We start from the raw sequence: 12,500 nt of genomic DNA, 5'->3' as shown, positions 1-12,500 counted from the left end.
GATGGGAGTGCTGGTCCAAACAGACAGATAGATGGGCGTGCTGGTCCAAACAGACAGATAGATGGGCGTGCTGGTCCAAACAGACAGATAGATGGAAGTGCTGGTCCAAACAGACAGATAGATGGAGTGCTGGTCCAAACAGACAGATAGATGGAGTGCTGGTCCAAACAGACAGATAGATGGAGGAAAAAGAGTAGAGGAGGGATTTGTGTACGTTCATCAGTCTCTTTTGACAGCAAAGAGGATAGCTATGAGTTTCTCTCTCACTCCCTCCCCTTTTCTCTCTCTCTCTCTCTCTCTCTCTCTCTCTCTCTCTCACTCCCTCCCCTTTTCTCTCTCTCTCTCTCTCTCTCTCTCTCTCCGTCCTCTTTCTCTCTCTCTTATTCAACACTCTCTCTCCGCCTCTTCCACTGAGAAATAATCATGCTCCCTGATTCATAAAGCCAGCCTTTGTCACGTGATCCAACACTGCAAATATACAGCACATTTTTTTCACCAGCCTTAAAATCCCTGGGGGAAGAAAAAGTCCCCTGAAGCTTAATGTTCAGTTTTTAATTCTCTCCCTCTCTCCCTTATTCTCATTTTCTCCCCCTCCATTTTCTCTCCTCTCTTTTTAGAACTCACACTTTCCCTACTTTGTGTTTTTGTATGTGTGAAATGTATTAAACCCGTAGCGGATATACAAATATAGCTGACTATGTATCTATACAGGCGTCAACCTGTCCGCTAACCATGCTTCATTTGAGGGAAACCTCCAAGAGGGGGGTTGAGTTGTATGTAGCATGCATGTAGGTTGCTGTATGTGCTGAAATTCAACGTTTTCTCAATGTCGTGTACACAAACACATAGGCATGCATTACAAGACGTCTGACCCACTTAGCCACTTTCTCAACCCATAACTGTGGGTTGGGGGGGGTTTAAACCTTTATTTAACTAGGCAAGTCCGTTAAGAATAAATTCTTATTTACAATGACGACCTACCCCGGGCCAAACCCAGACGACGCTGGGCCAACTGTGCACTGCCCTTTGGGACTCCCAATCCCGGCCGGATGTGATACAGCCTGGATTCGAACCAGGGACTGTAGTGATGCCTCTTGCACTGAGATGCAGTGCCTTAGACCGCTGCACCACTCGGGAGCACAGTAGGGAAGTCCCCAGTAAGATGGCAGCAGCAGTAGTTTGGGCGGGGTGTCCATAAATGTGCCTCTCTCTCGCTCTCACCATATGAGATTGTATGTTTCAGATCTGTGGTTGTTGTGCAGTTCTTGTGGTTCTGGGCGTATATGCCTGCAGTGCCTTAGCCTGGTGCCGTTGGTTTCTAAATGTCATGTTGTGATTTGACATTGTTTTGCTTGAAAAGGCAGGCACCCCAAAAACCCTCAGGCTTTAAACACCCTTAAACACACCTCAACGGGCACCTTAACCAGCATTGTCTCTGGCCCCATCTAGAACACAGAAGAGGGCTCTCAGGGGCTTCTAGAATCTAGCACAAGCTCGGTAGTTCTTCATAACAGAAATACAGCTCTCTATGTCTCAACATATACAAATCCTCTCTGGAATAGACGAACCCAGCACACGTCACCATGTGTCGTCTCTACAGCTTCAGCATGGCAGCGAGTCGCCGCCGTGACGCTCTATGTAGCAATCGCATCCATCTGCTGTCCAAGTCCTCCTCCTAAACATCAAGGCTGTGTCTGAAATGCCACCCTTTTCACTATAAATAGGGAATAAAGTGGTCCAGGGTGGTCAAAAGTAGTGCACTATATAGGGAATTCAGACGCAGCCTGATACAGCTAGTTCCTTCCTTCTGAGTGTCCTCTACTGGCCCATTGATAGTAATTGAATGTTGGTGTTCAAATGAACCTGACCTCAATATGTCTCCGTAACGAAATCAAGCCGTTAGAACCAATCCGAAGCCCTTTCTATGTCCCTGTGTTCCCTTTCTGTTCATGGTGCTATCTCCCAGATGCTTCCACTGGACACAGTCCTCTGTGGAAATGATTCTCTTCACAGCATACAATCAATCAATGAATCAAGCCCCAAGCCCTTTTAACACCAGCAGCCGTCACAAAGTGCCTTACTGATACCCGGTCTAAAACCCAAAGAGCAAGGAATGCAGTAAAACATACCATCACGCAGAAACTACGTCTGTGTTGTTTATGTTTACAGTAACCGACAGTTAGAGACACTTTACAAGGCTGGCATCAGATCCTTACATGCACCCAACCCAAGAGGAAGTGGTTTCACTAAGCCACACAGCCCAGAGCGTCATAACCTGCCCTGTTCATCGTTTCGTTTACTTTTAGAAGGGGGCAACTGCTTGGCATCCGGTCGCAAAGCGTTACAGAGGGTAGTGCGTGAGGGGGGCCGAGCTGCCTGCCATCCAGGACCTCTATTTCAGGCAGTGTCAGAGGAAGGCCCTGAAACACAGACTCCCCAGGTCACAGACTGTTCTCTCTGCTACCGCACAACAATTGGAACCAACAGGACCCTGAACAGCTTCTACCCCCAAGCCATAACACTACTAAACAGTAAACCAAATAGCTACCCGGAATATCTATATGGACCTTCTATGTACTAACTCTTTTGACTCATCATATACACTGCCCCTACTGTTACATTGTCTATCCTGTTGCCTAGTCACTTTATCCCTACCTATACGTACATATCTACCTCCATTACCTCGTACCCCTGCACATCGACTCGGTACTGGTATCCCGTGTGTATATAGCCAAGTTATCATTACTCATTGTGTATTTATTATATCCTTGTGTTATAATGATTTTTTTTTCTATATATATATTTATGGGGGCATTGTTGGGAAGGGCCCCTAAGTAAACATTTCACAGTTAGTCTACACCTCTTGTTTACGCTGCATGTGACACATAAAATGTGGTTTGATTTGTTGTTTAATAAGGATTCAAGAAGTGGAGACGTCAGCAGAAGCCCTGAATGCGTTCTACACAAATTATCTGATTTCTTAACATGCGAAATAGAGTAACAAAACATGCCAACATCATAATATCCGATACTATGAAGTGTACTAGATGTCCAATTTTCATGGATTTGTGAGGGTGTGTGCACACGTGTGTATACATGTGCATGTTCAAGCCATGCTTGTGGGTGTGCACTCTATGTCCTCCGCTGACCATGTGGTGCTTTCTTATGGAATTAAGCCTGTACCGGTCAAAAGGTTTTAGAACACCTACTCATACAAGGGTTCTTCTGCATTTGTACTATTTTCTACATTGCAGAATAATAGTGAAAACATCAAAACTATGAAATGACACATATGGAATCATGTAGTAACCACACAAGTGTTAAACATTAAACAAATCAAAATATGTTTTAGACTTGAGATTCTTCAAATAGCCTTTGCACCATCTTGGCATTCTCTCAACCAGCTTCACCTGGAATGCTTTTTCAACAGTCTTGAAGGAGCTCCCACATATGCTGAGCACTTGTTGGCTGCTTTTCCTTCACTCTGCGGTCCGACTTATCCCAAACCATCTCAATTTGGTTGAGGTCGGGGGATTGTGGAGGCCAGGTCATCTGATGCAGCACTCCATTTGCATTTGTATTTCAACTCAGCAAAAAAAAGGAACGTCCTCTCATTGTCAACTGCGTTTATTTTCAGAAAACTTAACATAAAAACTTAACATATATTTCTATATGAGCATAACAAGATTCAACAACTGAGACATAAGCTGAACCAGTTCCACAGACATGTGTCTAGCAGAAATTGAATAATGTGTCCCTGGGGGGGGGGGGCGAAATCAAACGTAACAGTCAGTATCTGGTGTGTCCACCAGCTGCATTAAGTACTGCAGTGCATCTCCTCCTCATGGACTGCACCAGATTTGCCAGTTATTGCTGTGAGATGTTACCCCACTCTTCCACCAAGGCACCTGCAAGTTCCCGGACATTTTTGGGGGGAATGGCCCTAGCCCTCACCCTCCGATCCAACAGGTCCCAGACGTGCTCAATGGGATTGAGATCCGGGCTCTTCGCTGGCCCTGGCAGAACACTTACATTCCTGTCTTGCAGGAAATCATGCACAGAACGAGCAGTATGGCTGGTGGCATTGTCATGCTGGAGGGTCATGTCAGGATGAGCCTGCAGGAACGGTACCACATCAGAGAGGAGGATATCTTCCCTGTAACGCACAGCGTTGAGATTGCCTGCAATGACAACAAGCTCAGTCCGATGATGCTGTGACACAGTGCCCCAGACCATGACGGACCCTCCACCTCCAAATCGATCCCGCTCCAGAGTACAGGCCTTGGTGTAACGCTCATTCCTTCGACGATAAACGCAAATCCGACCATCACCCCTGGTGAGACAAAACCGTGACGCGTCAGAGAAGACCACTTTTTGCCAGTCCTGTCTGGTCTAGCGACGGTGGGTTTGTGCCCATAGGTGACGTTGTTGCCGGTGATGTTTGGTGAGGACCTGCCTTACAACAGGCCTAGAAGCCCTCAGCCCAGCCTCTCTCAGCCTATTGCGGACAGTCTGAGCACTGATGGAGGGATTGTGGGTTCCTGGTGTAACTCGGGCAGTTGTTGTTGCCATCCTGTACCTGTCCCACAGGTATGATATTCAGATGTACCGCTCCTGTGCAGGTGTTGTTACATGTGGTCTGCCACCACGAGGACGATTAGCTGTCCGTCCTGTCTCTCTGTAGCGCTGTCTTAGGCATCTCATAGTACGGACATAGCTATTTATTTCCCTGGCCACATCTGCAATCCTCATGCCTCCTTGCAGCATGCCTAAGGTATGTTCACGCAGATGAGCAGGAACCCTGAGCATATTTCTTTTGGTGTTTTTCAGAGTTAGTAAGAAAGGCCTCTCTAGTGTCCTATGTTTTCATAACTGTGACCTTAATTGCCTACCGTCTGTAAGTGGTTAGCGTCTTAACGACCGTTCCACAGGTGCATGTTCATTAATTATTTATGGTTCATTGAACAAGCATGGGAAACAGTGTTTAAACCCTTTACAATGAAGATCTGTGAAGTTATTTGGAGTTTACTATCATTAGCTGCTGCCAAGGCAACAGCTACTCTCTTCCTGGGGTCCAGCAAAATTAAGGCAGTTTATACCATTTTAAAAACATTACAATACATTCACAGACTGTGTGCCCTCGGGCCCTACTCCACCACTACCACATATACAATTGAAGTCGGAAGACTACATACACTTAGGTTGGAGTCATTAAAACTCGTTTTTCAACCACTGCACAAATTTCTTGTTAAGTCGGTTAGGACATCTCCTTTGTGCATGACATAAGTCATTTTTCCAACAATTGTTTACAGACAGATTATTTCACTTATAATAGACTGTATCACAATTCCAGTGGGTCAGAAGTTTACCTACACTAAGTTGACTGTGCCTTTAAACAGCTTGGAAAATTCCAGAAAATTATGTCATCGCTTTAGAAGCTTCTGATAGGCTAATTGACATAATTTGAGTCAATTGGAGGTGTACCTGTGGATGTATTTCAAGGCCTACCTTCAAACTCAGTGCCTCTTTGCTTAACATCATGGGAAAATCAAAAGAAATCAGCCAAGACCTCAGAAAAAAAATTGTAGACCTCCACAAGTCTGGTTCATCCTTGGGAGCAATTTCCAAATGCCTGAAGGTACCACGTTCTTCTGTACAAACAATCATATGCAAGTATAAACACCATGGGACCACGCAGCTGTCATACCGCTGAGGAAGGAGACGCATTCTGTCTCCTAGAGATGAATGTACTTTGGTGTGAAAAGTGCAAATCTATCCCAGAACAACAGCAAAGGACCTTGTGAAGATGGTGGAGGAAACCGGTACAAAATTATCTATATCCACAGTAAAACGAGTCCTATATCGAAATAACCTGAAAGGCTGCTCAGCAAGGAAGAAGCCAATGCTCCTAAACTGCCAAAAAAAAGCCAGACTATGATTTGCAACTGCACATGGGGACAAAGATCGTACTTTTTGGAGAAATGTCTTCTGGTCTGATGAAACAAAAACGTAACTGTTGGGCCATAATGACCATCATTATGTTTGGAGGAAGAAGGGGGATGCTTGCAAGCTGAAGAATACCATCCCAACAGTGAAGCACGGGGGTGGCAGCATCATGTTGTGGGGGTGCTTTGCTGCAGGAGGGACTGGTGCACTTCACAAAATGGATGGCATCACGAGGCAGGAAAATGATGTGGATATATTGAAGCAACATCTCAAGACATCAGTCGGGAACTTAAAGCTTGGTCGCAAATGGGTCTTCCAAATGGACAATGACCCCAAGCATACTTCCAAAGTTATACAAAATGGCTTAAGGACAACAAAGTCTAGGTATTGGAGTGGCCATCACAAAGCCCTGACCTCAATCCTATAGAACATTTGTGGGCAGAACTGAAAAAGCATGTTCGAGCAAGGAGGCCTACAAACCTGACTCAGTTACACCAGCTCTGTCAGGAGGAATGGGCCAAAATTCAACCAAATTATTGTGGAAAGTTTGTGGAAGGCACCCCGAAACGTTTGACCCAAGTTAAACAATTTAAAGGCAATGCTAACAAATACTAATTGAGTGTATGTAAACTTCTGACCCTCTGGGAATGTGATGAAATAAATAAAAGCTTAAATAAATCATTCTCTCTACTATTATTCTGACATTTCACATTCTTAAAATAAAGTGGTGATCCTAACTGACCGAAGACAGGGAATTCTTTCTTGAATTTAATGTCAGGAATGATGGAAAAACAGAGTTTAAATGAATTTGGCTAAGGTGTATGTAAACTTCCGACTTCAACTGTACTATACAGTACAAAATCCATGTGTACGTGTGTGCATAGTGCGTATGCTATCGTGTGTGTGTGTGTATGCATCTGTCTGTGCCTATGTTTGTGTTGCTTCACAGTCCCCGCTGTTCCATTAAGTGTTTTTTGACATCTAATTTTACTGCTTGCGTGAGTTACTTGATGTGGAATAGAGTTCCATGTAGTCATGGCTCTATTTACTACTGTGCGCCTCCCATAGTCTGTTCTGAACTTGGGGACTGTGAAGAGACCTCGTGGCAGGTCTTGTGGGGTATGCATGGGTGTCCAAGCTGTGTGCCAGTAGTTTAGACAGACAGCTCGGTGCAACATGTCAATACCTCTCATAAATACAAGCAGAGATGAAGTCAATCTCGCCTCCACTTTGAGCCAGGAGAGATTGACATGCATATTATTAGTATTAGCTCTCTGTGTACATCCAAGGGCCAGCTGTGCTGCCCTGTTCTGAACCAATTGCAATTTTCCTAAGTCCTTTTTTGTGGCACCTGACCACATGACTGAACAGTAGTCCAGGTGCGACAAAACTAGGGCCTGTAGGACCTGCCTTGTTGACAGTGCTGTCAAGAAGGCAGAGCAGCGCTTTATTATGGACAGACTTCTCCCCATCTTAGCTACTGTTGTATCACTCTCCTTCTTGGTCAAATAGCCCTTACACAGCCTGGAGGTGTGTTGGGTCATTGTTCTGTTGGAAAACAAATGGTAGTCCCACTAAGCCCAAACTAGATGGGATGGCGTATCGCTGCAGAATGCTGTGGTAGCCATGCTGGTTAAGTGTGTCTTGAATTCTAAATAATTCACAGACAGCATAGCACCCCCACAGCATCACACCTCCTGGTAACTAATGAACTTATCCTCTGCAGCAGAGGTAACTCTGGGACTTCCATTAAAGTGGAAGTCCTCATGAGAGCCGGTTTCATCATAGTGCTTGATCATTTTTGGGACTGCACTTGAAGAAACTTTCAACGTTCTTGAAATGTTCCATACTGGCTGACCTTAATGTCTTAAAGTAATGATGGACTGTCGTTTCTCTTTGCTTATTTGAGCTGTTCTTGCCATAATATGGACTTGGTCTTTTACCAAATAGGGCTATCTTCTGTATACCACCCCTACCTTGTCACAACACAACTGATTGGCTCAAACACATTAAGTAGGAAAGAAATTCCACAAATAACTGAAGAAGAAGAAACATCTGTTAATTGAAAGGCATTCCAGGTGACTACCTCATGAAGCTGGTTGAGAGAATGCCAAGAGTGTGCAAAGCTGTCCTAAAGGCAAAGGGTGGCTATTTGAAGAATCTCAAATATAAAATATATTTTGTCTTGGTTAACACTTTTTTGGTTACTACAGTATTCCATATGTGCTATTTCATAGTTTTGATGTCTTCACTATTATTCTACAATGTAGAAAATAGTACAAATAAAGAAAAACCCTTGAATAAGTAGGTGTTCTAAAACTTTTCACTGGTATTGTAAGTGTGCCTGTGTATTGAACTGTGTGTGTGTGTATTAGTGTGTGTGTGTGTGTGTGTGTGTATTAGTGTGTGTTCGTCAGTAGTTGCAGCTACAGGGAAGTTCAGGGGTTAATAGTGTTTGTGTTTCAGTGTCAGTGGAGTGTGTTACAGTGGGAGATTTATGATGCGACTGTCTGGGAGACTGCAGAGTGGAGGATAATGAAGATAGAGTCCCATCTCTCTCTCTCCCCCTCTCTCTCCCCCCCCCCCCTCTATTTCCCTCTCCCACCCCCTCTCATTCCCATCTCTCTCTTGCCCCTCAGCCCCTCTCTAACTCCCCGCTCCCTCGCTCTCTCCATGGTCAGCACTAGGAAAAAGGCCAACCAAACTGCCACCTCACTATTTGAGAACTACAATTCCCATTTGGTCACGTCTGTGACATCATAACCCCCTGGCTGGCATCATCAATTCTGAAACAGTAGTATTCCCTGACAACAAGCCAGCAGTCAAGCCATTGAACCCGTTTTGGTTCAGTAGCAGCACTTCTTGTGTAAATCAGCACACAATGCTTCATGCCACAGTACTATAGAATGGACTCTCCATGACTCCTTGTTGGTAGAGAGGGTATATTTTTTTGAAGATTAAAATATTCCTGAAAATATTGTAATCCAGTGTATGTCTGTTTCTACTTATTTGCATTCTGAGAAACCATAGAAGTGTATAAGCCTGGGGCTGGCTGGCAGAGGAGAAGGAGAAAATAGGAGAGGAAGGAGGGAGGGACAGAGGGAGGGAGGTTGGGGAAGGGAATCAAGGAGAGAGGGAGGGGTTGAGTAGGAGAGAGAGACAGGGAAAGAGAGATTGTTCTCTTCTCTCCCTTCCCTCTCTCAATTACTATCTCTCTCCTTCTCTCCATCTCACTCACTTTCTGTCTCTCCTTCCCCTTTTTCCTCATTCTTTCTGTTCTCTCTCTCTCTCTCTGGCAGTGCTTTACTGGTAATGAGTAACACACACAAGGTAAAAAAAGGTAGGTGATAGAGGGAGCTGTTACTGCTGCTGCTGGTGGGCAGGTTTTAATCAGCTACGAGATGTCTTTAAAGAGATCACTATAAAGAGATCACTATAAAGAGGTCACTATAAAGAGGTCACTATTTCCCTGCGTTCAGATGGATGTCGTGAAGTGTGGTGCCGCACTGAGACATGTAGGGGGCACAAGGCAGCCACGCTCTCGTGCACGCCCACACACACACACACACACACACACACACACTTACCTACTCACTCACTTACGCATAGTCCGTTTTTAGTTGCCAAGTTAAATACACATCCTGTGAAATGAAAGAGCTCATTCATTCAGCCTGCTGGCCAAACGCACACATGTACACTCCGAATGCCACGAAGGAAAACCATATGCACACAGAGGAATACAACTCAGTGGAAAATTAGATGCTAGGAGAATAATATAGTGCGTGTTAGGCAAGGAGGCTTTGGGCAACTACAACGATTACTATGTTTCAACAACAAATAAGTCTGTTTGTATAGGAGCCTAAAAGCACATCCAGAGTTTATTTGGGGTTTATTCTGGACGAAAGAGATGAGAGGGAAAGAGAGAGAGAGAGAGAGAGAGAGAGAGAGAGAGAGAGAGAGTACGTTCGTGCGTGTGTGTGTTTGGGGTGCAATGAAGAGTTTTCCACACAGTTAACGGCAGGCATGTGTGCCAGCACAAGCAGTGTACATAACCCTATTCCCTAACATGTGTCCAATGAAAGGTGAATGGCCCTCCTGTCTATACTTTCCTCAAAATCGCCCATGATGTCACCATGAACCCTTTGCGAACCCAGCTCTGTCAAAAAACATTACTATAGCTATTACTCTTTCTGCCTAATTTTCCTTCTTTCTCTTTCCACCTCTCCTTCTCCTTCTCTCTCTATTTTTCTCTCTCTCTTCGTTGCCTCCCGCTCTCCTCCCGCTCTGCCGGAATTCTTACAGCCGAAACCACATTCTTTTTCTTTATTTCCTGTTTTTAAAAATTATTTTCCGTATTCTTCTACTCACTTTCACCCATCTTTCTCCCCGTCTTTCTCTTCCTCGCACCTAAAACCCCCTCTTCTTTTTCTCCCCCCCCCCTCTCTCTCAGTTTCTCCCCCCTCTCTCCCTGGCTGGCTCGTTCTAATTCAATCACCACAAGTTGTGGAGCCAAATGTGCCAGGATGTTCTGATTGAGATGGACTTTGTTTAAGCAGTGGTTTTGCTAAATTGCTCCGAGTGCTGGGGAGGGAGGGAGGGAGGGGCTTCTGCGAAGGCAAAAAAGGAAGAAAAAAAACAGGGGGGGAGGAAAAAACTGAAAAAGAAGAGAGAAACACAGACTTCACCAAAGAAATCAGAAATGGTCATCCTGCAAGAAACATGGTATAGAGGAGATGGACCCACTGGTTGCCCTCTAGGTTACAGAGAGCTCATAGTATCGTCCACCAAACACAGGGAAGAGACTCAGGAGGGTATGCTCATTTGGTATGGATCAGACTTAACCCACTCCATTAAATTAATCAAAACATGAACATTTTACATTTGGCTAGAAATTCTAAAGGAAATGATCTCAACAGAGAAAAATGTTCTCCTGTGTGCTTCCTATATCCCCCACTAGAATCCCCATACTTTATTGAAGACATCTTCTCCATCCTAGAGGGAGAGGTCAATCATTTCCAGGCCCACGAACACTAGTCTGTGGTGACCTAAATGCCAGAACTGGACAAGAACCCAACATTTTCAGCACACAAGAGGACAAACACCTACCTGGAGGTGACAGCATTCCCTCCCAAATATTCCCCCCTAGACACAACTACAACAAAACAACCAACAAAAATGGGTCACAACTCTCACAACTCAACCAATTTGACCCTAATAATTACAGTGGAATCTGTGTCAACAGCCATCTCTGGAAAATCCTCTGCAGTATCATCAACACCAGACTCCAACATTTCCTCAGTAAAAACAATGTCCTGTGCAAATGACAAATTGGCTTCTTACCAAAATACCGTACAGCAGACACCTGCATCCCCTTACTGACAAACAAAACAAAGGCAAAGTCTTCTCATGTTTTGTTTATTTCAAAAAAGCTTTTGACTCAATTTGCCATGAAGGTCTGCTATACAAATGGATGGAAAGCGGCGTTTGGGGAAAAACATATGACATTGTAAAACAACAAGTGTGCAGTCAAAATTGGCACTTAGACACACAGATTCCTTTCCTCAGGGCCGTTGGGTGAGACAGGGATGCAGCTTGAGCCCCACCCTCTTCAACATACAGTATATATCCATTAATTGCCCTAGAACAGTCTGCAAGACCTGGCCTCACACTACTGGACTGAGAAATCAAATGTCTACTGTTTGCAGATGATCTGGTGCTTCTGTCCCCAACCAAGGAGGGCCTACAGTAGCACCTAGTTCATGTTTTCCCAAACTCAGTCCTCGGGACCCCGAGGGGTGCCCGTTTTGGTTTTTGCCCTAGCACTACACAGCTGATTCAAATAACCAACTAATTATGAAGCTTTGATCATTAGAATCAGCTGTGTAGTGCACCCCTTGAGGTCCCGAGGACTGAGTTTGGGAAACGCTGACCTAGATGCACTTCACAGATTCCGTCAGACCTGGGCCCTGACTGTGAATCTCGGCAAGACAAAAACAGTGATGTTCCAAAAAAGGTCCAGTAGCCAGGAAATCAAATACAGCACACAAAGAACTATACCCGAGCTCAGCCTAAACATCAGCCCCACAGGTCATTTCCACAAGGCTATGAACGATCTGAGAGACAAGGGCGGGTCTTCTACGCCATCCAAACAAACAGAAAACTCTAACCTCCCAATTAGGAGCTGGCAACAAAATACTTCAATCAGTTATAGAACCCATTGCCCTCTATGGCTGTGAGGTCTGGCGTCAACTCACCAACCAATAATTCACAAAATGGGACAAACACCCAATTGAGACTCTGCATGCAGAATTCTGCAAAAAAATATATTCTGTGCACAACGCAAAACCCCAAACAATGCACGCAGAGCCGAATTAGGACTAAACCCGCTAGTTAACAAAATCCAGAAAAGAGCTGTAAAGATTTTACAACCACCTAAAAGGAAGCGATGCCCACACATACCACCGCAAAGCCCTCACCTACAGAGACGTGAACCTAGAGAAGAGTCCCTTCAGCCAGCTGGTTCTGGGGCTCTGTTCACAAACACAAACCCCACA

At 44.8% G+C, this 12,500-nt stretch overlaps 1 protein-coding gene across 9 annotated transcripts in view; it reads right to left on the bottom strand.

Annotated features, from left to right (window-relative positions):
• LOC109869484 (retinoic acid receptor gamma-A) overlaps window positions 1-242 on the bottom strand; it is an 81,058-nt gene extending 80,816 nt beyond the window's left edge. For 4 of the 9 annotated variants that reach the window (XM_031804306.1, XM_031804308.1, XM_031804310.1 and 1 more), the window contains exon 1: window positions 1-242. This exon is cut by the window's left edge. The gene's annotated coding sequence lies outside the window, so the exon portion shown is untranslated. The other 5 variants (XM_020459668.2, XM_020459669.2, XM_031804309.1 and 2 more) reach the window with 3 other exon arrangements.
• Between the last annotated feature and the right edge of the window lie 12,258 nt (window positions 243-12,500).

This window comes from Oncorhynchus kisutch, linkage group LG24 (assembly GCF_002021735.2).
Source record: "Oncorhynchus kisutch isolate 150728-3 linkage group LG24, Okis_V2, whole genome shotgun sequence".
NCBI classification, from domain to species: Eukaryota; Metazoa; Chordata; class Actinopteri; order Salmoniformes; family Salmonidae; genus Oncorhynchus; species Oncorhynchus kisutch.
This window is presented reverse-complemented; position numbering and strand designations above follow the sequence as displayed.